Source organism: Myotis myotis, unplaced genomic scaffold (genome assembly GCF_014108235.1).
Source record: "Myotis myotis isolate mMyoMyo1 unplaced genomic scaffold, mMyoMyo1.p scaffold_m19_p_15, whole genome shotgun sequence".
NCBI classification, from domain to species: domain Eukaryota; kingdom Metazoa; phylum Chordata; class Mammalia; order Chiroptera; family Vespertilionidae; genus Myotis; species Myotis myotis.
The window spans coordinates 22348256-22372419 of NW_023416319.1; the positions used below are offsets into that span (position 1 = coordinate 22348256).

A 24164-nucleotide genomic window follows, 5' to 3' on the forward strand; every position below is an offset into this window, starting at 1 on the left:
AATAGTGGAGCCAGGATGTAAACAAATTGAAGCAACTGGGCTCCAGATCTCAAACTTATGGAATGCAATTATAGAAAATGCAGTTATATTTCTTTTTAAAATATATTTTTATTGATTTCAGAGAGGAAGGAAGAGGGAGAGAGAGAGATAGAAACATCAATGATGAGAGAGAATCACTGACCTGCTGCCTCCTGCACGCCCCACACTGGAGATCGAGCCCGTAACCCAGGCATGTGCCTGATAGAGTCTGCAACCTGTACATGTTCCCTGACCAGGAATCAAACCATGACCTCCTGCTTCATAGGTTGACACTCAACCACTGAGCCACACCAGCTGGGCCAGTTGTATTTCTTGCACATCCAAGTCTTTAGTTGTCATACAGATAGTGCCTTGACTTGGGTTTAGTTCTTTTCAATCTCCTATGTTTGTCTCTCTAGCATTAGAACCTGGTTCATGTAAAATCTAAGGCAGAACTTAAATAAATAAGGCAGGACTGCTCAGTAGAAGCAGGGTGAAGGGCTGAGGTCTCCCACCAACGCCTTCATGCAGTAGAGGCTTCAAACACAATTTGAAAAACCCTTGTCCAAATCAATATATCTCAGAATTATGCGCTTGAGAAACAAAAGAAACACAACTAGAAAACCAACAGCCAGCTAAACCAAAGGGAAAAGGCAAAAATACCTCCCCCCCACCCCAATAGTAATTAGAGGTACCTCACAATCTTGGCCCTGACATGAACCATCTCAAGTTTGAGTATATGAGGGGCCAGAGGAGAGGGAATTCAGGGCTGGAGCAGAGAGTCAGGAATGAGGCAAATCCAATAAACAGGCAGAGGTAGGAAGCAGAGCCAACAGGGTACCAGGGCCAGCAGTCTGTGGTGAGGGAGGGAGGCTGCTGTAGGAACAGAGGTGGGAGAGTGAGAGGGAGGCCAGCACAGGAACTGCTGCTCCCAGAGCCAGCGTCCTCGGCTTCAGGCTGTCCACACATATTATATGAAATAGAAATGGCAAAAACTTACCAAGTACTTCAATAACCAGTTTTTTTTTGGGGGGGGCGGGTGGCGGGTGGCGGGAGGAGAGGGAGGATATCACCTTCCTTCTTGCGGATACAAATATTGCTTTTTCCTTACATAGAGTAACATTGCATTCCGCATCTGATACTGTCAGACTTAACAGACAGAAATGCCTGCCATTACAAGTAATGTGGGAAACAGTGAAGAGTGCCAAACTGCTGGGATTCACATCCCAACTCTACCCTGTACTAGCTGTGCAACCTGGGACAAGTTACTTAACCTGTTGGTGCCTCAGTTTCCTCTTCTGTGATAATGCAGATAATAAAATCTCAGAACACTATGTGAGGATGACAGGTTAATACACATAAAGTTCTTAGAAGAGTACCTAGCAAAGTTCACACAAAATGCTGCCTATTATTGTTCTCTTATTTTGCTAGCTTTCCTTTCACTCCTGATCATTTTCTTTTTTCTCTTCCACACCATATTCGTTTCCTCTTGCTGCGGTGACAAATTGCCACAAACTCAGTGGCTTAAACCATACAAATTTATCTTATAGTTCTGGAGGTCAGAAGTCTAAAATGGGTTGGTAGGGCTGCATTCCTTCTGGAGGCTCTAAGGAAGAATTTGTTTTCTTGCCTTTTCCAGCTTCTAGAAGTAGCCTACATTCCTTGGCTCTTGACCCCTTCCTCACATTACCTCTACCTCCTATTAGGGACTCTGATCCTCTTGCCTCCCTTTTTGTTGTTGTTATTTTTTTAAATCTATATAGCTATATATATGTATATATATACTAATATGCATATATATATATATATATATATTTCAGAGAGGAAGGAAAAGGGAGAGAGAGATAGAAACATCAATGATGAGAATCATGGATCGGCTGCCTCCTCCATGCCCCCCACTGGGATCAAGACCACAACCCAGGCATGTGCCCTGCCAGGAATCCAACCGTGACCTCCTAGTTCATAGGTCGACATTCAACCACTGAGCCACACCAGTCAGGCCTCTTGCTTCTCTTTGATAAGGAACCTCTTGAATAGAATGGGCCCACTCAGATAATCCAGGATAATCTCCTCATCTTAAAATAGTTTAAATCACATCTGCAAGTCCTTTTTGTCGCAAAAAGTAGCATATTTACAGGTTCCAGGGGATTAAAATTTGGACACCTTTGGTGCCTCTCCGAAGCCTAAAGTTACAACACTGACAAGATTTAGGTAGGCCCAGAGGGGAAAACCAACAGTATTTAGTAGCTAACTTTTGGGGCACTATGCAAAGTGCTATAGGTGAATTATTTTACTTAGGCCTCATAGCAACCACCTAAAATTACTATTTTTCAGAAAGGTTAATTGCTTGCCGAAGGTTGAACAGCTAGTAGGTGGCAAACCCAGGTAAATTTGATTCTAGAGCCCTTGTACTGGTATATGACCAATAGAGTGCCTTGTCCCTACACCTTAAGCCATTATAACTGAGGGTGTCATGACCACTGGTGGCCTTGGAGACTGGGCCACAAGAGGTACACATGCTCCCTGAATACAGAGAGATGGGGGTCTTGCAGAGCCCATGCTAGAAGGTCTGCTGAGCATTCAGAACACTTTCTTATATTCAAAGGAGAAACCTTGGGGTTTCAAGAATTTCTTCAAATGTAGGTTTGGACCAAAAAGCCTTGAAGGGACCACTTAGGCCTGCCACTACTTGGGGAGGGAATGAAAAGACCATTGCTGACCCCAGTCCAGCCCTGCAGTTCCAGTCAACCTCCTGAAAGAAGAGAGGAACTGACAGTTTCTCCTCGAGAGACTTACAATTGAGTCGGGCTGATCCAGATCCTCCGAAACCATACCAGGAAGTCTCAGAACCCCAGTGGGCCACCAGAATGGCTCTACCCATAACCAAACCATCCCCCACCTTCTACCCCACAATAGTTATGAGTATACAAATCCCCTATGTGCTACAACTTTTATAACAAGGGCCCGGTGGTTTTACCAATGCCCACACTGAGCAGCCTCTTACCTACAGCGAATGGCTCAGAACCAACTGTGATTAGCACAGGTGGAAAGCGGCAAACTAAACAATTGCTAAGCATTCCTATTTATAGTGGCTTAGCTATATCCATAACATTTCAAAACCTCAGCTGCTAAACAATTTAGTCATAGCTCTATGTGAGGCTTTCTAATCAGCTGGGTTTCACCCAGACAAAAAAGAGTCAGTCATTTGTTTTGGGTGATGATCCCAGAGGCCAATGTACAGTGGTCAAGGGAATGAACTCTGGAGCCAGCCTCTTCTGACTAAATCCTGGCTCTGGCTGTGACTTCATGCAAGTTACTTAACCTTTTAGTCCCTCAGTTTTCCCATCTCCATACCTCCTTGTCCAAAATCAGAAGGTTGGTTTGTTTTTTGGCTTTTGTAACAGTAAAACAGCACACATGCCATTTGTTAGAAAACACTCTAGATCAGCCGTGGGCAGCCCGCGGGCGTTTGAAATGAATAAAACTAAAAATAAAAAATAAAAAGACCGTACCCTTTTATGTAATGATGTTTACTATGAATTTATATTAGTTCACACAAACACTCCATCCATGCTTTTGTTCCGGCCCTCCGGTCCAGTTTAAGAACCCATTGTGGCCCTCGAGTCAAAAAGTTTGCCCACCCCTGCTCTAGATGGGATTCACAGCAAACATATACATCCATTTCTGAATAAAAATGTATAAATAGTTCTCACCAAATGAGAAAAATAATTTTAAACTTAAATGTAAAGGGCCATGGGCTTGTGGACAGCAAAGCTATAGAGGGTGGGGTTCCAATTTGGCCCACGTAAACTTATTTAAGCCACAACACAGACAAATTAAAGTGTTTAAGCCAGAAATCTGCACCCTGGGAGCAGAGAAGACCACCTGATGCTGAAGAGTTTTCCTTCCTAGGCCCCAAGGCTGGCCCATGACAATGAGTATCTTTGATATCTTCTTTCTTTAACCCCCACTCCTATTTCCAACACTCCTCTAGGAAGCATATAACTGGCGATATGCTTCCCTATGCCCCCATCAAGACCTCCCAGCCCTTCTGCAGGGGTAGCATGCCCCCAGTCACCTGTCTTCCCTCTCCTCAACCAAATTCCCACTTGCTCAATACCAGGATCTTAACCAAATGTCGGGAGGAAAGCAACTTGATCAAACAAATTGACTCTGTAAGCTGTTACTGCTTTTTCTGGCTTTTTCCCTGCTTCCCCTTCTGAACCCAGAAGCTCTAAATTGTTGTGCTCCCCTAGATGTCCCCTTCCCTGAGCAGACATAGCCTGGGGAAGAGAAAAAGAGTCCCCAATTAAAGCCCCCAGTTGTCCTGTATTGGCTGCTTACCAGCCAGGTGTGTGGAAGGCAGGGATTGCCAACATATGCATGTGCAGAGCAGCCTCACTCTGTGCAAATACAGCTTCTTGCCCAGGTATGGGAAACATTCCCTCCTCTCTGCTTTAGAAAACATCAAGCACAATTCTTTCCGATGTTCCTTTGTAGGTAACAAATCGCACATCGAATGATTTTTTTAAAGTGTACAGCAAAAGCCAGAGAAGACTGTCATTAACAACAGTTACAAACAGGAAAAGAAAACCAACCACCTTCATTAGAATCTAGCTTCACCACAACCCACTTGAGCACAGAATTTTTAATGACACAGGTCAAGCTTGGAGCACATCCAAGAAGCTTATGTTACTAGAAAGATTGGAAGAACATCCCTCCAGCTCAAGCTCACCTCTTGCTTGGTCCCAAGGCATGGACCAAAGATTATTATTATGCATGGCTGCTGGGTATATGGAAAATGTTTCCCTGTGGGACTACAAGTGGAGGACAATGAGAACAGTAAATATTATGCTTTTCTCTATCCTTTTGATTATATTATCTCCTTCTCCAAAGTAGAGATTTGTGTTGAAGAACCAAAGTCTTAACATTTCATACCAGCCCATAATTATTTCTAGAGGGCCTTCTAGGTGTAAGCAGTACGCCAAGAAAGCCACCGTTAATGGCCTTCAGTTGGGGAAAAATGAGACGTCTACACAACTCTCAAAGAAGGCAAAGAGGAGAAAGGCTGGGAAGGTGAAATGCTGCAGGAATCAGAGCAGGGGAAGGTTGACTACTTGGGGCTGGGGTAACGGGGAAGGCATCACGGCAGCGATAACTCAGTTTGAAGGCTGGTGACATGGGACAGGAAGGGCATTTGGGAAAAGGCAAAGGTATTCTAGATGACAACATCACTGGGCATTCTTCTAAAAGTATTTGCCAAGACATGGCTGCACAAAGCATCCAGAGACAACCCGCCTCCCCTTTTTCCCCAATGGCAACTGGGCCCTTGTATGGGTGTCTTATAGAGTCACCTGCATCCACCTCCCAAGACAGGCTCTCAAAAATTCTCCCTGCTGGGGTCCGGCATTCCTGGCCTCAGCTGCGCCCATTCGGTGGCAGTGGCCCCACACTACCCCTACCGGTAGTTCCTACAAGAAACAGGAGAAAACGCACTAAGGGGTCTAAATGACCTACAGGCCAATCTTGCAAATGCAGTTCAAAGTATGCACCGCGTGCAAATGAAGTTTCTCGATGAAGTGAATGCTACTTAACATATCTATTCGGGGAGCTCACTATTTTAAATGACGGATAAATCTTTAAATGATGAATCTTTCTGACACTGAATCATTAGCGGAGTCCGCTGAGTCAAGTGTCTCCGGTCGTACAAACACCGGGCAAGGCGGTTAACAAGCACCCCACACATTTACTCCGTGCATTTGCCTTCAGCCACTGCCGAGCACGCCTACCTCTCAGTTATTCGTGACCGCGGCATGAGAGGACTTGAAGGGGGGAAAAAAGACTTAGCCATACTCGTAGCCACCAGTTAAAGTGAGCCCACGTCCAATATTGCGTTTTCTAGGACGTGCTGCAGACCCATCTCTCCAGGAACCATCTCTTGAGCACGTTCCCAGAAATGCTGGTGCAAAACGGGCTTACGCTTTCCTTCTTTGTACTGGCCACCACCGCGCGCACAGCGTGAAGCGGGGACCTGCGGCCAACATCTGCAGGAGTGAAGGGGGCGGCACGAAGGGCGAGGAATGGCCTGCATTCCCGGAGCCCTGGCCCCGGTGCCCGGGTCAGGGGTCAAGGGTCAGGGCTAGGGGCTGCTCACACTTCCGCCAGGTGCGCCGCGCGCTAAGCCCGGAGGCCGCCCGCGACCTCCCGAGTTAGAGAGGGAAGCCCTCTCCCCTCTGCCAGCCTCGGGCACCGGGCACCGAGCTCGGTCGTGTCCTCACCTTTCCTCTCAGGCCGGTCCCGCCGGAGCCTCCGAGTGCAGCGTCCCTCGGGGACGGGGACGCGCCTGTGTGTCGCTACCGGGTCCCGCTACCGTGTGTCGGCGGCGGCCAGCAGCGCGCGGGGACCAGGCAAGTGCCCGGGAGGCAGAGCCAGGGCGCGCTCGGTCGCCGCTCCCGCCCGCGAGCCCGCGGGGTCCACCCGTCCCGCGCCCGCGTGCGCCCCCGCCCGCCGCGCCCCGCTCCGCGGCCGCCGAGCTCTGCGCGCTGCCCGGACGGCGGCGCAGGCGGCAGGGGGCCCCCGCCCTGGGCCGGGCTTTCCCAGAACTCGCCCGCCCCGGTGAGAGGCCGCGAGCGAGCGCCGCTGCGGGCAGCCGGGCGGCCAGGGGAGCGGCCTCGGGCGGACCCGCCCCCCGCCTCGGGCCAAGCGGGGAAGGCGGGGAGGGCGAGGGGCGGGTCCGCGGCCCGCGGCCCCCACCTCGCCTGCCTGGCCGCCGGCAGCGCGACCCCCACCGGCCTGGGCCCCGAGACCGCGGCAGGCGCGGGCCCTGTGGGAGCTGGCGGAGCGCTGCCTGGTCGCCCCGCGGCGAGGGCGGGAACTCGGTCCACCTCAGGCCGCGGGAATTTAGTCTCACGCCTCCGCCAGGAACCCTCCGTGCTGGATGCCAGGGAAACTGAGGCTCACACCCACCCCAGGGGACCCTCCCTGCTGGATGCCAGGGACACTGAGGCTCACACCTACCCCAGGAACCCTCCGTGCTGGATGCCAGGGACACTGAGGCTCACACCCACCCCAGGGGACCCTCCGTGCTGGATGCCAGGGACACTGAGGCTCACACCCACCCCAGGGACCCTCTCTGCTGGATGCCAGGGAAACAGGCTCGTGGCGGTGGAAGTACTAAAAGTGACTCTAGTAAAGAAATGACAGCGCCTCTCCAAGCCGTTCGGCCCTTCATTCACTCAACAACTGTGTATCGAGTGGTGTTCTGAGCAACACTGTGTGCCCAGTGCCGTGCCAGGCTCTGGGGATACTCCTTTTGCTGCTAATAGTGGCCACCCAGGTCTGTGGACTCCAAACCCAGTGCTCTTTCGTCGCTGAGGCAAACACCAGATGTTCCCTCGCTGCCAGGATCTACAGGCTGTGCAGTGAGCTTTCTCTGTCTGCTGAGGTGGTTTTTATACCCAGTTGCCAGTCAGGAAAGCCAGAGACCTGGAGAAAAATCAAAGTATCGTCCCCCACTCTTTCCCCTAAATCTGTTCCTCCTCCCTCTACCTATTCGAATCGCCAATGACCCTTCCATAGGTCTGACCCCTCCTCCTCCAGTCAGGACGAGTTTCTGTGGCCCACAACCCCTCCCCTCGTCCTCTCCTTGGACTGAATCATCCTTCACACCATAGCCATGTTATTTGTCCTCATCTACAACTTTAATCTGCACAGAAACCTTATTTGGCTCCCTACTGCCTTCCAAACTAACTCCCTATGACTAGGAACCCTGTGTGTCCTGGTTGGTAGGGAGCACCCAGCATGGTGTTTCTCCCACTCCGACTCTGTACCTGTCCTTAGCCTGAGCCTCCTGGAGCATCACCAGCTGCTCCCCCACACCTTCCTCCTGCTCAAGTTTGTCCCTTTCTTTCAGGCCACTGTTAAAAGTGACCTTCCTTCCTTTGAGCCTCTAGAACACAGGAGTGGTTGAGCAAGAATGCACAGGAGGGCACCAAAGAATTCTGCCTATAAGAAAAATATGCCAGCTAGGTCCTTAAACTGTTTTGCTGTTTTCCTACCACTAGGATTTTAATGAAGGTCAACATTACCTCCTCCCTTGTGAGCTGGTTTCGGAAAGGTCTCCGCAAAGCCTCTGAGGAAACTTTGTTCATTAAGAGTTCAAGATCGTAGAGCTCAAGATCTTAGAGTTCAAGAACTTAGGGAGTGTCATATACTCCAGCCCCTGACCCTGCACTGTCCACAAGGTAGGCTATTTATTTAATATACAGTTTTATATTATGGTTTTACAATGCATTTAATGAATCTGGTAATATCAAACATCCTCAATCACCTGGAGTCCCCAAGGACTTGTATTTTTTTAAAAAAAAATTAGGCACATGGAAATTAGTAGATTGTTATAAACTGGTGGATGCATAAGCAGTTAACATTGAACCCTCCAGATGAGTCATTGCACCGTTATTACTTAAGGCAAATCTAGGTTTATTGGGCAGGAAAGTTATCAGAGTGTGATAATCAACCTCACCCCTTCCCTGGAAAAGGCACCTTCTCGAAATCTTTGCAAAGAGAGCAGGTCCAGATCAATGTCCTTTGCTCGCCCCCTCGCTCCCTCTCCAAATGAGAGTGGAGGGAGCCATGTCCCTGAGGCTGCCTCACCGCATTGGAATGTCTGAGCTAACAGTGCTTCCAGAGGGTTCATTGCTTCTCTGAACAGCACTGCCCAGACTTTCTGGAGATTTTAATTCACTCCCCGACCTCGCCAACAGTTGCACACAAGGTGCCTTTTCTACACCCTGCTCTCTGTTCAGAGAAACACACAGACCATCTCAGGGGAACAATGGCTCCATTCAAGACTTTTTCAAAAGTGCTGCATATAACCTCCATGCTGTGGGTCGCTGCCAGCCATTATCTGGAGGAAGAAAGACTGTCAGATAAAGTGCCTGTGAATTGGGGGAGCACTGGACAGTTTCCATGGAAAATTCAGCTTCAGTAAACTTAGTTATGCATCTTTGTATACAAGACTGTTCTGCATAGTCAAAAACAACAAAAAAACAAAAGCCCCAAGAAATGATTCTGTGGAAACTTTAGTTAAATATCGTGCATCTATGTTTGAAATTTTAGCAGAGAGCACGCATCTCTTTTGAACTTGTGACATAATGGTCTCCATTCGATGGAAATTGATTTAAATAAGTTATAAACATTTGGGCTACAGAATTTAAGTTGTAAAATCATTTTTAAGAAATGGAATTATATCCCTACTTTCTTCCTCTGCCATTCTGTAATTTTTTCAGATGGGGGAGGGGTCAGGTCTCTGACTTCATGGTTGTTGGTGCCAATGGGAGGCCCCACATCCCCTACTGCACATAGAACAGAAAAAAAGATTGGCCCTTTGCCACACTCAACAAGCCAGCCATCAGTTAACCCATTTATAAACAAACCTTCTGAGGTTAGGAACTCAGTAGTCAGCACAGGGACCATTGGCAAATGTATTGATCTTTGTTAAACAGAAGCTACTTGCTAAGGAGAGGAATTTGCCAACAGACAACTGGGTAGTTTTGAAAGCCAAAGAAGAACTGAAGGGACAAGCCAGACCTTAGTTTAGGAGTTGCCATTTCCTCCCATTCAAAGTCACTGCATCAGATTGTAGTAAGTTTACCAGCTGTCTGCAGATATACTAATGAGTACAGACAGCAGGGAGAGGGCACAAAACAAGCTTCCCAGAGTTAGCTGATAGGTAAGGGTAGAAGTACTAAGGCGGTTTGAGGTTGGTGAAAAACAACCTTGTTAAAGTGGTAGGTAGGTCTTCTGTGAGGTGGTTAGGAGTGAGGTTGGAGGAGGTCTTGTTGTATTGTACCACGTGAATCACACAAGGATGCCTCAAGAAGTCCAATTAAGGAGCCACATTTATTTCAAAGCTGGGACAATGAGGGGGCAATTGCTCTCCAAATCTCGTAGTGCCCCCTTGGCCAAAACATCATCAGACTTACATAGGCAAATATCACAAAGGTATTGATTACATCTCAAGGTTTGGAATGAGGAACCTGGTTTGTAAAAAGCAGTTACAGAAGCTTAGATTGAGCAAGTTAGTTATCTTACAAAGATTAATTATAGTTTTGGGTCTTGGGACCACTGAGTCAATGGAAACACATTATCTGGAGCCACTGAGGCCATTTAGAGTAATTGTGCTGTCCTGGTGTCCAGGTGCAGAGGAATGTGTTTCGAAAGACCAATAAGATCACAATCAATGGGGGTATTGAAACCACAATCAATGGAGTATTCAATCAAATGGGATAACTTACATAAGTTCAGAAAATCAAAATAACTTTTCTATTATTTTAGCAAGCAAATAATTACAGAAGCCAAATCAGCAGGGTTAAAATATTAACATCAATTTTTACCCAAGCATGGTTGCTACCATGCTTCAGTCTAGTGCAGCAACCTGTACCTTAATCTAAAGTCTAAGGAATCTTCTGACTCCTCTCCCTTCTGCTCACCTTTCGTCCTATTCTCCCAGCGCTTCTGATGCCCTTCTGGTCTCTTTTCTCCAAATCAATATCTCTCTCACTAGCATGGTTTGTTCATGTAACTTGTTTTTTTGAACAATTCTCTTGGCCTAATTTTTATTCATTATTTTAATATAGATTTTACTAATGTAATGAAAAGAGTTATGAAACAAGGTCTATTTAAGGTTATGAAAAATCCTAGAATAAGTAATTATTTAATTCTAACCCAGAAATTCCCTAATTTACAAAACATTGCTAGGGTTCTTGCTGTAAAATACTGACCATAGGCCAGATAATTTTACCTATTAGTTCTTCCAAACTTTCAGTAGACATAAATCAAATGCTCATATTTTCCAAAGCAAATAAAATAAAGTATCACTTATGAGTCTAGACATAAAAATCCTAAATATAATGCAATCAAACAAAATTCAGTAGCATATTATAAAATCATCTACTCTGATTAATCGGAATTTATCACAGGATTTAAAGATTCTTGAATATTAGGTAATATGTTAATAAAAGAATGCAATTAATAAATCAAATGAATTAAATTATCATCTTATACATAACCAGAAGGCTTTTCATTAAATTGAACACCATTTTTTGCCTGATTGAAAAAGTATTTTTAAAACAAATAGAAGGAGACTTGGCTTGGGTGGTGAACACAAAATAGAGTGTACAGATGATGTGTTGTGGAATTGTGCAAAACCCATAGAATGTGTAATACCAAAGGTGAACTCTAATGTAAACTATGGGCACAGCTAGGGTAGAGAAAAAGAATTGTTGAAAGACCCTGGGTCATTGATGGGAAAGTGATCCTGTAGGTCAAATCTGAAGTTAAAGACAAGAATCAAAATGAAAAAAATAAACTGTAAAGAATGGAAGAGTGAGCAGTAAGGGGAAGGTGGTTCAGAACTTGCAGCAAACAGCAAGTTCATGTATGGAAAGCTCCCTGCTTGTGTTTGGGGACAAGGGACTTGAAGGTCGTCAACAGTCATGGGACAGTGCCTTGCCTGTGCCTTGCTGGGAGAACACTGGACACTTTCTGCCAAGCAGCTTACACATGCCATGCTGACCCCCTGGGGCCAGGCAGGGTGTGCAGCATTCCTTTGAAGAGGGAAAATTGCCATTTGTCATTGCAGTGGGCCCCCAATGTGAGACTCAGATAACCTTTCTAATCACCCGTCCTCTAACCATGAATACTTTAAATAGATCATTGCTCTGGTAAGTGAAACTGATTGCTAAGTATTTGTAACTTCATTTGCCCAGTGAACTCAGAACACCATGGACTGCTGGGCATTGACAGATAATGAATAATAATAATACATATTTATTGTGTGTCTGCTGTGTGAGGTCTTTTAACACATTATCCTCTTTTGCCCTAGAAAGATCAAATCAGTTAATCTTCAGAGTTACATGGGGGGGGGGGGGGGAGGACTCTCCAAGTTCTCTACCCAGAGTTATGCCAAGTCTTTATGGAAAGGCATTTTTCAAGACACCTCCAAGACTTACATGGATCACTACAGGGTGAAAAGTAATGAGTTTTTTAATCTTACTTCAATTTTACCCTGTCACCTTATTTTAGTTACTTCATAGCTGTTTTTAACAGCCTAATATATTTTACTGTTTATTTATTGTCTGGCTCCACTCATTATCATACTATTTTCCCAGCTCCTGTGATATAGGCTGGCACTAAATGGCATCTGAACAAATACTGGTTGAAAGGATGAATGTGTAAATGAGCAAAGACCATAAGTGAAATCTATAATTAAAGATAAGGCTCAATCCAGGCATGCTTAAATAACTGCCTTTGTTTAATCAGTGACATTTCTGGACCATGACTCCAGAGTATAGATCCTTTACTAGATGTTCCAGTCAATAGATGAAGTAAAACATGCACCATCCTCTGTGATTGAAGTGACCAGAAATATGTACTGGTCACTTCATGGCAATAGCTGCTTTCAGAAAACTCCCAGAAATAACCATCTGATAATGTTCTTTGGACAGAACTTCCTGGAAAGATTTGGGAGTCTTCCAAATGGAGGTACTGATACTTCATTGAGTTGTGAGAACTATATTAGTTTCCTGTTGTTGTTGTAACAAATTACCACAGATTTAATGGCTTAAAACAACACAAGTTTATTATCTTTGGTTCTAGAGGTTGGGAAGTCCAAGTTCAGTGTTATTGGCTTAAAGTCAAGATATCAGCAGGGCTGGTTCCTTCAGGACACTCTAGGGGAGAATCTTTCTTGCCTTTTCCAGTTTCTGGAGGCTGCCTTTATTCCTTGGCTTGTGGCCTCCATCACTCCAGTCTTTGTTGCTGTTGCCTCATGTCCTCCTCTGGTCCTCTTGTCTTCTTCTTATAAGGCCCCTTGTGATGAATCTTGGGCTCACCCAGATAATCTATATATATAAAAGCCTAAGCAACTGAATGACCGAATGGGGGTCGGGCCAAAACTGGCAATCCGACGTTTCCCTAGGGGTCCCAGATTGTGAGAGGGCACAGGCCAGGCTGAGGGACCCCACCAGTGCACAAATCCGTGCACTGGGCCTCTAGTGTAAAATAATCTCCCCATCTCAAAATCCTTAACTTAATCACATCCACAAAGTCCCTTTTGTTATGTACCATAATGTATCCACAGGATTAGGATGTGGGTTATTAGGGCCCATTATTCAGGCAGATTTCAATGAGGAAAAATTAGCCTTGGGGGCTCACTTCGTAAAATATCAGGTTTTTTCTAATCCGATCCCTTGGTAGCTATCCTAATTTATGTTATCTTTGTTTTCCCTTAGTTATGCTATTATTATCATATAATAACACAACATTATGCATATTCTTCATATATTTGAACACATTTAATGTAGATACAGAAAGATTTAGTAATTTACCCAAGATAGAAAGTAGCAGAATCGGGATTTGAATCCAGGCAGTTGTCCCCTAGAGTTAATGTCTACACTGTCTTGATCTTTGATGACCCAGCTTTCTCCTGTACATGAAGGAATGGGGCTCACCCAGATAATCTATATATATAAAATCTCAGTTAAGTGACTTGACATCTTACTATATCCTCTCAGACTCTGGTTCCCACAAGGATATACCAACATGGCTTCTGCTTTGGGCCACATAAACCCTCAGTCAGGCTGGTAGCCGCCTTCAGCCTCTGAACAGATTAGCATCAACAATCAAATTAAGTCTCTGACCCCTCAAAACCAAGGACCAGCCCTTGACCATGGTAACTGCACAGAGGATCAGTCTTTTGGGTCTAGCTGGATACATTCCTGCAGCCTTTACTACAGTATTGAAAAGTATTACTTTTAAAATTGAGAATGTGACTCATGCCTCTATTTTTTTATTGAGTACATGGAAGTAACAGTTAATGCAATTTGGTCTGAACTCTGAGCATAATTCCACTGTTGGAAGAGCAGTCATACTCAAATTTATTAGAGGCTGGAGGCTCTACCATGGGTCATTAAAGTTTTTCATTTATCATCTATATTAAGCTAAATACATTCTGGTAAATCAGACAACAGAGAGCTATTGCTCTGATTAAATTTTTTCCTTATCCTAGGAGTTCCTAATCTGAAGCCAAGGATGCTTCATGTAGCCTATGGGTTTACTTATTGGTCAGCTATAGGTTTCTGAGAGTCAAGAGCCACCAGGAAACAGGTCATGAAGCTCAGGGCTGCGAAGATGGCATTCATTTTTCACCACCTGCATTGGCCAGAGCCACTTTCACCTGTACAGCTGCCAGCAACCTCCTATCTGGTTTGTCTACTTCTGCTCTTGCCTCCTACCATTTACTTTCCATACCACAGCCAGAATATTTCTTTCAAATATGAGTCAGTCTATGGTATTTTGTTATAGCATCCTAAGGCAAGATAATAGAAGAATATATTTAGTGGGCTGGTGTGGCAGATTAAAGATGGCCACACATTATTTGATATTTTGCCATCAAGAGATGGGATCTGTGCTCCTATCCTTTGAATATAGGGGCAGATTCTGTGACTTCTTTGAGCAACAGAATTCAGTGAAAGTAACACTGTACCAGTTTGCAGGCTTGGCCTTAAGAAAAAGAGAGTTTCTACATCCTATCTCTTGGAACAGTCACTCTTGGTACTGCACAGGCAGGAAGCAACTACCATGAAGTTGCTATATTGCTAGGAAGCCTAAGCTAGGCATGTGGATAAGCCATATCTATCTATCTATCTATCTATCATCTATCTATCTATCTATCTATCTATCTATCTATCTATCTATCTATCAAGAGGGAAACAAAGAGAGAAGAGAGATAGACAGACACAGAGAAAAAGAGAGAGATGCTCACACAGCTCCCAGCTGGTTCTGCCTCCAGCATTCAAATTATCTTAGCTGATGCCTCAGACTTTATAGAGCAGAGTCAAAGCTTCCTTGCTCTGCCCTTTCTGAATTCTTGACTCAATAAATAATGAGATATAATAATAAATTAATATTTTAAGCCTGTAAGTTTTGGGGTAGTTTTTTATGCAACAAAATACAACTAGGATAGATGGGATTGACACTTCTCTGAGTTTTTCTTTTGTTATCTATTGTAGTGTAACGCCCCATACTTAGTGGTTTAAGACAATTTATAATTTCTCATGATCCTGGAGTGGTTATTTTGCTTCATGTGGTATTAGGCATCATCACTCATATGGCTGCCTTAACCTTGAAACTCAAGTGGGGTGCCTCAGTTCTCTTCTACTTGGCCTCTATCTCCATATGGTATCTCAATTTCCTTGGTATTTCTCATGGTTGTTATCTCCAGCAAGATAGCCTGGACTTCCTTACAACTCAATGGCTGTGTTCTAAGAAGAAGTGCTCTCAGAAGACATGTCAAAATGTAAGAGCTAATCAAGCCTCGGTTTAATCATGCTTGTTAGGGGCCCAGTGACCAATGCAAGTCACATGGCTACATCCAGTATCAATGTGAGAGAAGACTACACAACACACTAAAACCAGGTTCATTGAGGGCCATCAATATAATAGTCTGTCATATTTTGAATATAGTTTCCACCTTTTAACCACATTAATGTTCTACATTTTAAAAAATAAAATGAAATAAATATGGTGAAAAAAAGAAAACTGTAAAATTGAATATAAACAATATCAAATTTATAGTACACCCATACAAAAAAGAAATCAATTTTAAAATGTTTGAGCATAACCCTGGCCAGTGTGGCTCAATTGGTTGGAGCGTCATCCTGTGCATCCAAAAGTTCCGGGCTCGATTCTCGGTCAGGGCACATACTTGGGTTGGGAATCATCTGATCTATGTAGCTGTCTCACAGTAATGCCTCTCTCTCTCCTCCCCCCTCCCTTCCCTCCCTCCCTCTGCTCCTCCTTCCTCCCGCCCTAAATGAATTTTTAAAAATGTTTGAGCATAATATCCTAATAGCATATCTTCCGTGAGATATATTCTAAAGGAAAAAAAGAAACTTTCAAGAAAGTCTTTAATTTTACTTGGTAGGTTTTATTTTGGTAGTGATATTGCCTTAATAATTCTGAGACCATTTAGTGTGGTGTTGTATGATACAGAAAATACATTGATATTTTTGGGAACTGTATCTCACTGTGGTATAAGGGAAATACAAATGTGTACTAGGGGAAGGTGAAGAAGAACTTTGTGGTGTTAATTTGAATTGAAGGCATCAAGGTGAAGTTATGATCTCATATATATTTATACACACACATACACACATTATAGCCTTTCCACAGACAGGGCTTAGAAGTAATGATACCCCAGTAGCATTGAGCTTAACTACTACCCAGATCTTGGTTACTACTCCACTGAAAGGAATCAGGTTTTCTAAGAGAAACTGCTCATTCCAGGTCCAGGTCAGTGAAAACACAAGGTGAGTCTATACTAGTATATAAAGCCTTTCTGTGCCAAAAGGAAAGAAGTGCTGAAAAATTATAGTGACATGTCAAAAAGGCACAGGAGTTAACTTGAGGTAACTCTTACCAATCAAACCTGGGACAAGTTGAGCTTTAAAAAAACTAAAAATGCCAAAACAACAAGAAAACTCACTGCATGGGAGAACATATTTGCCAACAATATCTCCGATAAGGGTTTAATCTCCAACATTTACAGGGAACTCATGCAACTTAACAACAGGAAGACAAACAACCCAATCAAAAATGGGCAACGGATCTAAATAGATACTTTTCGAAAGAAGACATAAGGAAGGCCAAGAGAAATCTGAAAACATGCTCAAAGTCACTAATCATCCGAGAGATGCAAATCAAAACAACAATGTGGTACCATCTCACACCTGTCAGAATGGCTATCATCAACAAATCAACAAATGACAAATGCTGGCGAGGATGCAGAGAAAAAGGAACACGCGTGCACCGCTGGTGGAATGCAGACCTGTGCAGCCACTGTGGAGAAGAGTATGGAGTTTCTTCAAAAAACTAAAAATGGAACTTCCAATTGACCCAGTGATCCCACTTCTAGGAATATATCCCAAGAAACCAGAAATACCAATCAGAAAGGATATATGCACCCCTATGTTCATAGCAGCACAATTTACAATAGCTGAGATTTGGAATCAGCCTAAGTGCCCATCAGCAAATGAGTGGATTAAAAAACTTTGGCACATCTATGCAATGGAATACTATGCCGCAGTAAAAAGGAAGGAACTCCTACCATTTGCAACAGCATGGATGGAGCTGGAGAGCATTATGCTAAGTGAAATAAGTCAGTCAGAGAAAGATAAATATCATATGATCTCACTTATTTGTGGACTATAATGAACAACATAAACGGATGAACAAAAACAGATCTAGAGACAGAGAAGCATCAATCAGATGCTCAAACCTCAGAGGGAAGGTAGGGGAGGGTGGGGGTAAGGGGGAGAGATCAACCAAATGACTTGTATGCATGCATATAAGCATAAGTGATGGACGCAGACAACAGGGGGTGAGGGCAAGACTGGGGGAATGAGGGGGACAATGGGGGAATAAAGACACATTTGTAATACCTTAATCAATAAAAAATAAAAATTAAAAAAACTAAAAATGTTAATGGATTATAATACTGTGTTGAAAAAAGAACCCATATTGACAATTTAAAGGGGAATATAGCTCATTTATACAGAGAAGATCGCTAATGTGTAAAAGGAATAATTGAATTAGAAATAATTTAGTAGCCACCAATGTAATAACCAATTAGAAGCATATCAGTAGCTCCCAGGCCCTCTGGATGAAATGTTGGGTAACATGATATTCACATAGTCTCCAACTACCACCTCCATCAATTACTTATTACTTATAAAGGGAAAGGGTGTTTTTACAACAGACTACTTTAACCCAGTGATAAAACTTAGCATAACCAATAATTGGACAACCTAACATTATGTGCATCCTCATGGGATGCCATGGAAATACACATGCATCACCACATATATAGTGTTCTTGACCAAAATGTTTGATCTGAATTTAATCATGAGACTACAATGTGACAAAACCAGAATGTGGGATATACTATGAAATAGTTGGTCAGAGCTTTTTGGAAAAAAGGAAAAAGAGTGAATCTCTGAAAGAGTTAAAAATATACCATGGCACTTTTCTAGACTGAAAAAAAAATAAGTTAAGAGATGTGACAAACAAATGTAATGTGTGAGCCTTGATTAAATCCTAGATTTAAAGAAGCAGCTTTAAAAGACCTTTTGGGATTATTGGGGAAATTTGCTTCTGTACTATATATTAGATTCTGGTGTGTGTGTTTTTCTTTATTGATTAAGGTATTTCATATGCGTCTTTATCCCCCCATTGCCTCCCCAACGCCCCCCCCCCCTCATGCCCTCACCCCCCACGTCTCTGTGTCCATTGGTTAGGCTTATATGCAAGCATATAAATCCTTTGGTTGATCTCTCCCCTTAGATTCTGTTTTGTATCAATGTTAAATTTGTTGTGTGTGGTAATGGCACTTTGGTTATGTATGAGTCAGACTTGAGAGAAGTGAGGTGTGGGTGGTCTAGTAGAGTGACAGTATGGACCAAGGACAGAGGTTTGAGGACAACCATGGCTTCATTAGAGAGAATGTTAGACCCAGCATGTGCAGGATTGGGTGGGAAGGAGTCTATGTCCTCCCTCCTCCAAGCACGTCTGTGCACTGGGTTTTCTGATACCAGCACAGCTGAGTGGCAGGAAAATGAGACAGGAGTGAAGGCCTCCGTTCTCAGTTTCAGGGAAAATTTATTCTATATTCATTTTTGTTCTCTAGCGCCAGGTTCAGGCTTCTGCAAAGACTGGGTGTTTCCTAAATGCTTCAGACAGACTGGCAGAAGCAATGATACAGGGAGCCAAAATGTGAACAGGCTCCCCAATTGTTCTGGGGACTTGCTGTTCTCTAGCCCTGTACCCTGAGGGGCCCTGGAGGCTGGATGTGCAGGCCTGGTATTATTTGTATTGACAGAAATAGACTTCCAGACATGGAAAAGCAAGGCACACAAAGGGAGATATATGCCCGGCTATCTGGGTGTGTACCCCTAGATGCATTTTTGCTCCTAAAGTAGAGATTGGGTATTTCTGACTCTTCTACAAAGCTGAACTTGGACAAAACTGCATGTAAACAAATTTGTTTCTCCAGATCAGTCTTTCATCATTTCACAATTAGATTGGGATTTATTGGTTTCTAGAATTAGATTAAAGCAGTTGATAGGCAATGACTCTTATTAAAATGCTATCTGGCAAAAAGAAAAGCTCCAAGTTGGTTTGAACTTCAAATGATTCAAAATATAATATTCACATCTTCTCTCTGACCCCCCCCTTTCTAATCCTATTGAACTCTGTCTGAGTTTTATATAAGGTTTATTTGTCCTGACCAGAAGGTTAATAGACTAAAATGAAATTACTATCCTTAAAATATATGGCTCTGACGGGGACTAAAACTTGTTTTCTTCCTTAGATTTACAAGAAAGTCAATTTCAGCTCAATTGATTTAACTTCAATAGCCATAATTCTTTCCTGGGGAGGTCAAGAGGGTTTCAGTTGCAGAGAGGTAAACAAACATGATCTCATTCATTAAAAAAGTATAACATTAAGAAAATTAAAGCAAGCCATCTCTCGGTGAATTGACTTCACAAAACAAACCAACACTGTTTCTAAATGACCACAATAATTTATTGGTGGCTGTTCTAACTCCCTCCTCCATTTACAGTAAGCAGTAAACAAATATAAAAAATAACAGGAAGAAATAAACTGGGTATATGTATGTCCACAGAAGAGAGGCAGGATGGTTTAAGAGGTTCTAATCCCTGCCTTGGCCTCTTAAGAGAGCCACTAGAATCTCTAGGTATCCTTTCTCTTGCCTTTAAGTGGGACATAAAAAATGCCTGTCTGGCCTAGCCAGTTTGGCTCAGTGGATAGAGCATCAGCCTGCGGATTGAAGGGTCCTGGGATCAATTCCAGTCAAGGGCACATGCCCAGGTTGTGGGCTTGAACCCCAGTGTGGGGCTTGCAGGAGACAGCCAATCAATGATTCTCTCTCATCATATCTCTCTCTCCCTCCCTATTCCTCTCTGAAATCAATAAAAATATGTATTTTTAAAAAATGCCTGTCTGCAGTATATTAGTGGTTGTGAAGGGCAGGAGGAGGAGTGAATGAAGTGTGACTTCTAATGAACATGGGCTTTCTCTTTGGGGATGATGAAATGTTTTGGAATTAGGTAATGGTGATGGTTACACACCTTGTGAATATACTAAAGACCACTGAATTGTACACCTTAAAAAAGGTGAATTTTAGGTATGTGAATTACATCTCATTTTTTAGAGAAAATACATGTACTACTTCACAAGGCTATCATTGGGAGATAGAGATAGTAAGTATACACAAAGCCTTTGTAAAACAATCAAGTGTCAGTTTTAGTGAAGATAAGTTGTATTAGTTGGGAGGGTTTTTTGTTTGTTTGTTTGTTTTGTTATAATTAATAGAAACCTTCACTGATTCACGGGATCAAACCACAGTATGCCACAGACACTGGAATTAGAGATTCCAAGTGGGCCACATTTTCTCCACTTCTCTTCTTGGCGTTTTTGAACATCACCTTCATTTCCTCAGTTGTAGCAGGGGAAGAGGTATCTGTGGCTGGCAGATAGGAAACCTGCATTTTGTCACTAGAAGGGTCAGAGTCTTTGGTTCTCTGGCCTGAAGTTCAAAACTACTGCAGAATTGGTTTATTTGGGCTGGTTTGGGTAAGAAATGCAACCTTAGACTAGTCGCAGTGGCCTGGGAGACGACTTCTGTAAAAAATATTGGCAGCTTCAGTTAGAATTACATGGGTAGACATGAACTTCCCAAAATAGGGGGACAGAATGATGCAGTAGACCAATGACCCAGACTTCCCCATGTTGGAGTCAAAGGGATTTTGTAGACATCTCAGAGAGCTTTAGTTCAACTTCCTTATTTCCTAGAGGAGGGAGCTTTGTTCAGAAACTAGTTATTATAACCAAGACTAAGCCCCTGGTCTTTTAACTGACAACCTAGTGAACATAGATTGGTGATTCCCAAATTCACACCACAGCATAAATTGGGGAACTTGTTAAAAATACCTACTTCAAGGCTCTCACTTGAGATCTAAATAAGAATTTGGGGGGACTGTGGTATGTGAGTCTGGATTCAATTACAAGTGCCCCAGATGATTCTGATCCACCACTTAGAAAAGAAAAGAATACTGATTCCTGGATCTCTATCCTGGGATGCTCATACATTGATCTGAACTGTGGGGTATCTCATGAGCAGTGAAGGATGAAAACCACAACTTAAATTAATGTACATTACAATCACTGGGGAAGCTTTACTGCCACTTCAAATGCTTGGGCCCAACTCCTAAGATTCTAGTTTAATTTGTCTGGGTTTCAGGGCACTGATATTTTTCAGAATCTCACTAGGTAATTCTCAGGATTAGTCAAGCTTGAGAACCATCAACTCAAGTCTTACTGCCCTCCTTACACAGGAGATATGCATTTGGAAAGTTATTGTCAATTCATTGTAAAATGTAATGAGTGATAATGACAATGATGAAGATATTTCTTGGCTGATTATTATGTGCAATATACTCTACTAAGCATTTTATGAGCATAATCTCATTTAATCTTCAACGACATTAGCCGGCTGGTGTTATTTACCCTTTCCCTTGATTTTAACATGTCATCAATTGAAGTCTCTCTATTTAGTAAGTTATTAGAGAGTGTCTGTTGTTAGTTAGTTAGCAAGAGGATATGAAGATTTCATCAGTCCTCCAGTGACAAACTTTTGCTTTACTTAGAATAATATAAATGTATAATTATTTAAGATGAAATACAAATAAACATGTGTGGTGCCATCAAATGCACATAACTCATCTGAAGTGATACAGAATGAACAGATACCTTCTATGGAACCTGCTAAGTTCTCCTACATTCACAAATTACAGTTATGTTCCATTCTGGGGCATCCAAAGTGGGCCTGGAAGCTGGCGAATTTCTTTAGGTACATCCCTTTTAGGAATAATAAAATGTGGGAGGAAATGTATATCTTAGCATCACAGAAACAGGGCATTATCCCTATTTTCAGATGAGGTTTTAAAATATGAAGTGACTAACTCAAAGTAACGTTGTTCATTATGTGGCCAAGCCAGAAATACAGCCCAGCACCTGGATGCTAGTGTTTTCCAGAAGCTCCTCTACTAACAAAATTTCCACAGTGAAAACAAAGCAGTTTGTCAGAACAAAATCTTGTCAGCTCTGCCTGTAGCCAGAAGTGGAATTAGGGCTTTCAAGACCTAACCAATCCCTACAGTAGACTTGATGTGTCTTTCAGTGCAATGCAGGAACTAATGTTAAAGTATTTTAAATCAGGTACAATAACTGGAAATTCAGAGTCCAACAGACTTAAGTGCGTTTGAAAACAGTAATTAAAAAAATATCAAGACAATGAAAAGGAAGACAGGTTGAGACTATGCAAATGAGGATGAAAATGGTCAATTGGGTCAGTTTTATACTTTGAACACGCCACTGTCAAATTCTCAGCATGACCAAATTTACCTGATCTTGTTTGATTCTTTTCTTTCTTTTAAATTACTATTTAGTTATAAGAAATTAATGCTGAATATTTAACAATCAGCTCTGAGCTCCTATAGCTAACCAGTGTCGGGCCACTCAGTGATTAATTATGGTATCTATGGGACGCTTTTTTTCTTTCATCTTCGTTGGATTCCTCTGATGCATTATTTTTTTATTTCAATTTTTCAATTATAGTTTACTTTCAATATCATTTTATATTGGTTTCAGGTGTAGCCTAGTGGTTAGACAATCACATACTTTACAAAGCATTCCCTCTGATAGTTCCAGGACCCAACTGGCACATAGTTACCGAGATATTATTGACTATATTCCCTATGCTGTACTTTACATCCCAATGACTAGTTGGTAACTACCAATTTGTACTTCTTAATCTCTTCACCTCTTTAAAAATACGGAGTGCTTCACCAATTTTCATGTCATCCTTGCGTAGGGGCCATGCTAATCTTCTCTGTGTCATTTCAATTTTAGTATATGTGCTGCTGAAGAGAGCACTGGGACACTTATCTTGCTGTAACACTATTAGTGCCTGATTTCCCACTTTACACTGTACCTAAAAGAAAGGTGGGACAAGTGATGAAAGGCCAAAATGGGAGGACAAAACGAACCAGGGGAACCCTCCTCTTGTATTTCTTTACTAACTTGGAATTTCTAGACTATAATCTCCAAGTGTAATGAGGTTCTTTTGTAGATGTATAAGTATAAATATTATTATGCTAATATTTTGTCTTTCCCCAAATTTTGCTTTATAAAAATAAAGTAGCCTGCAAGTCTAGTTTTATGTGCCTTTAGAGGTCCTTTGCAGTTTTCCTTTCCACAGCTGTTAAATAGCTTTTCTCTCCAATATTTTTTCCTGCATAATGATTTTTATTGAAGCAAATACAGTATTTTAAAGTCTTACCAGTTGTGACAATAAAATAATGGAACTTTTTAAAATCCAACCATGTATCTGGAAATAGAGAAAAACCATGCATTTATTTTTTTAGGAAATCATACCCTTATTCTGATGAGGATGCCATTGCTCAAAATGTTCTGGAAATCCTCTTTTTAAATTGTCTGTTGCTCAAGATTATGAGGTTTTGAATGGAAATTAGTTAGGTTGCCCTGTAGTGCTTCATATTTCTTAAAAATTAAAAGTAGAGCCCAGCTGGTGTGGCTCCATGGTTGAGCCTCAACCTATAAACACAGTTTGATTCCCGGACAGGGCACATGCCTGGGTTGTGGGCTCGATCCTCCGTAGGGGGCGTGCAGGAGGTAGCCGATCAATGATTCTAATCATTGATGTTTCAATCTCTCTCTCCCTTCCTCTCTGAAATCAATTTAAAAAAATTTTTAAAAAAAGTAGAACCTCTGATATAGGATAAAGAGCAATGAATTTTAAATGAGAAGATTGTATTCAGGTCCAGCCTCTGTAGCCTACTAGTTTTAAAACTTTGCATATCTCTTAACTTTTCCTAACCTCAATTTCTTCCTCTATAATTTGAGAATAAAAGTACCTACGTCAGGGGTTGTCCTAAAAATTATATGAAACAAGGCATTGTTATAGCACCTTGTGAAATGAAACA

At 42.6% G+C, this 24164-nt stretch overlaps 1 protein-coding gene and 1 non-coding gene across 3 annotated transcripts in view; both read right to left on the reverse strand.

Annotated features, from left to right (window-relative positions):
- The window catches only part of PLCE1 (phospholipase C epsilon 1), a 288663-nt gene extending 282144 nt beyond the window's left edge, over nt 1-6519 (reverse strand). For both annotated transcript variants that reach the window (XM_036336551.1, XM_036336550.1), the window contains exon 1: nt 6297-6519. The gene's annotated coding sequence lies outside the window, so the exon portion shown is untranslated. The remainder of the gene's footprint in view (nt 1-6296) is intronic.
- Nucleotides 6520-22987: 16468 nt separating this feature from the next.
- LOC118670398 lies at nt 22988-23094 on the reverse strand. The gene has a single exon (XR_004972300.1). It is a non-coding gene; the product is annotated as a U6 spliceosomal RNA (small nuclear RNA).
- Between the last annotated feature and the right edge of the window lie 1070 nt (nt 23095-24164).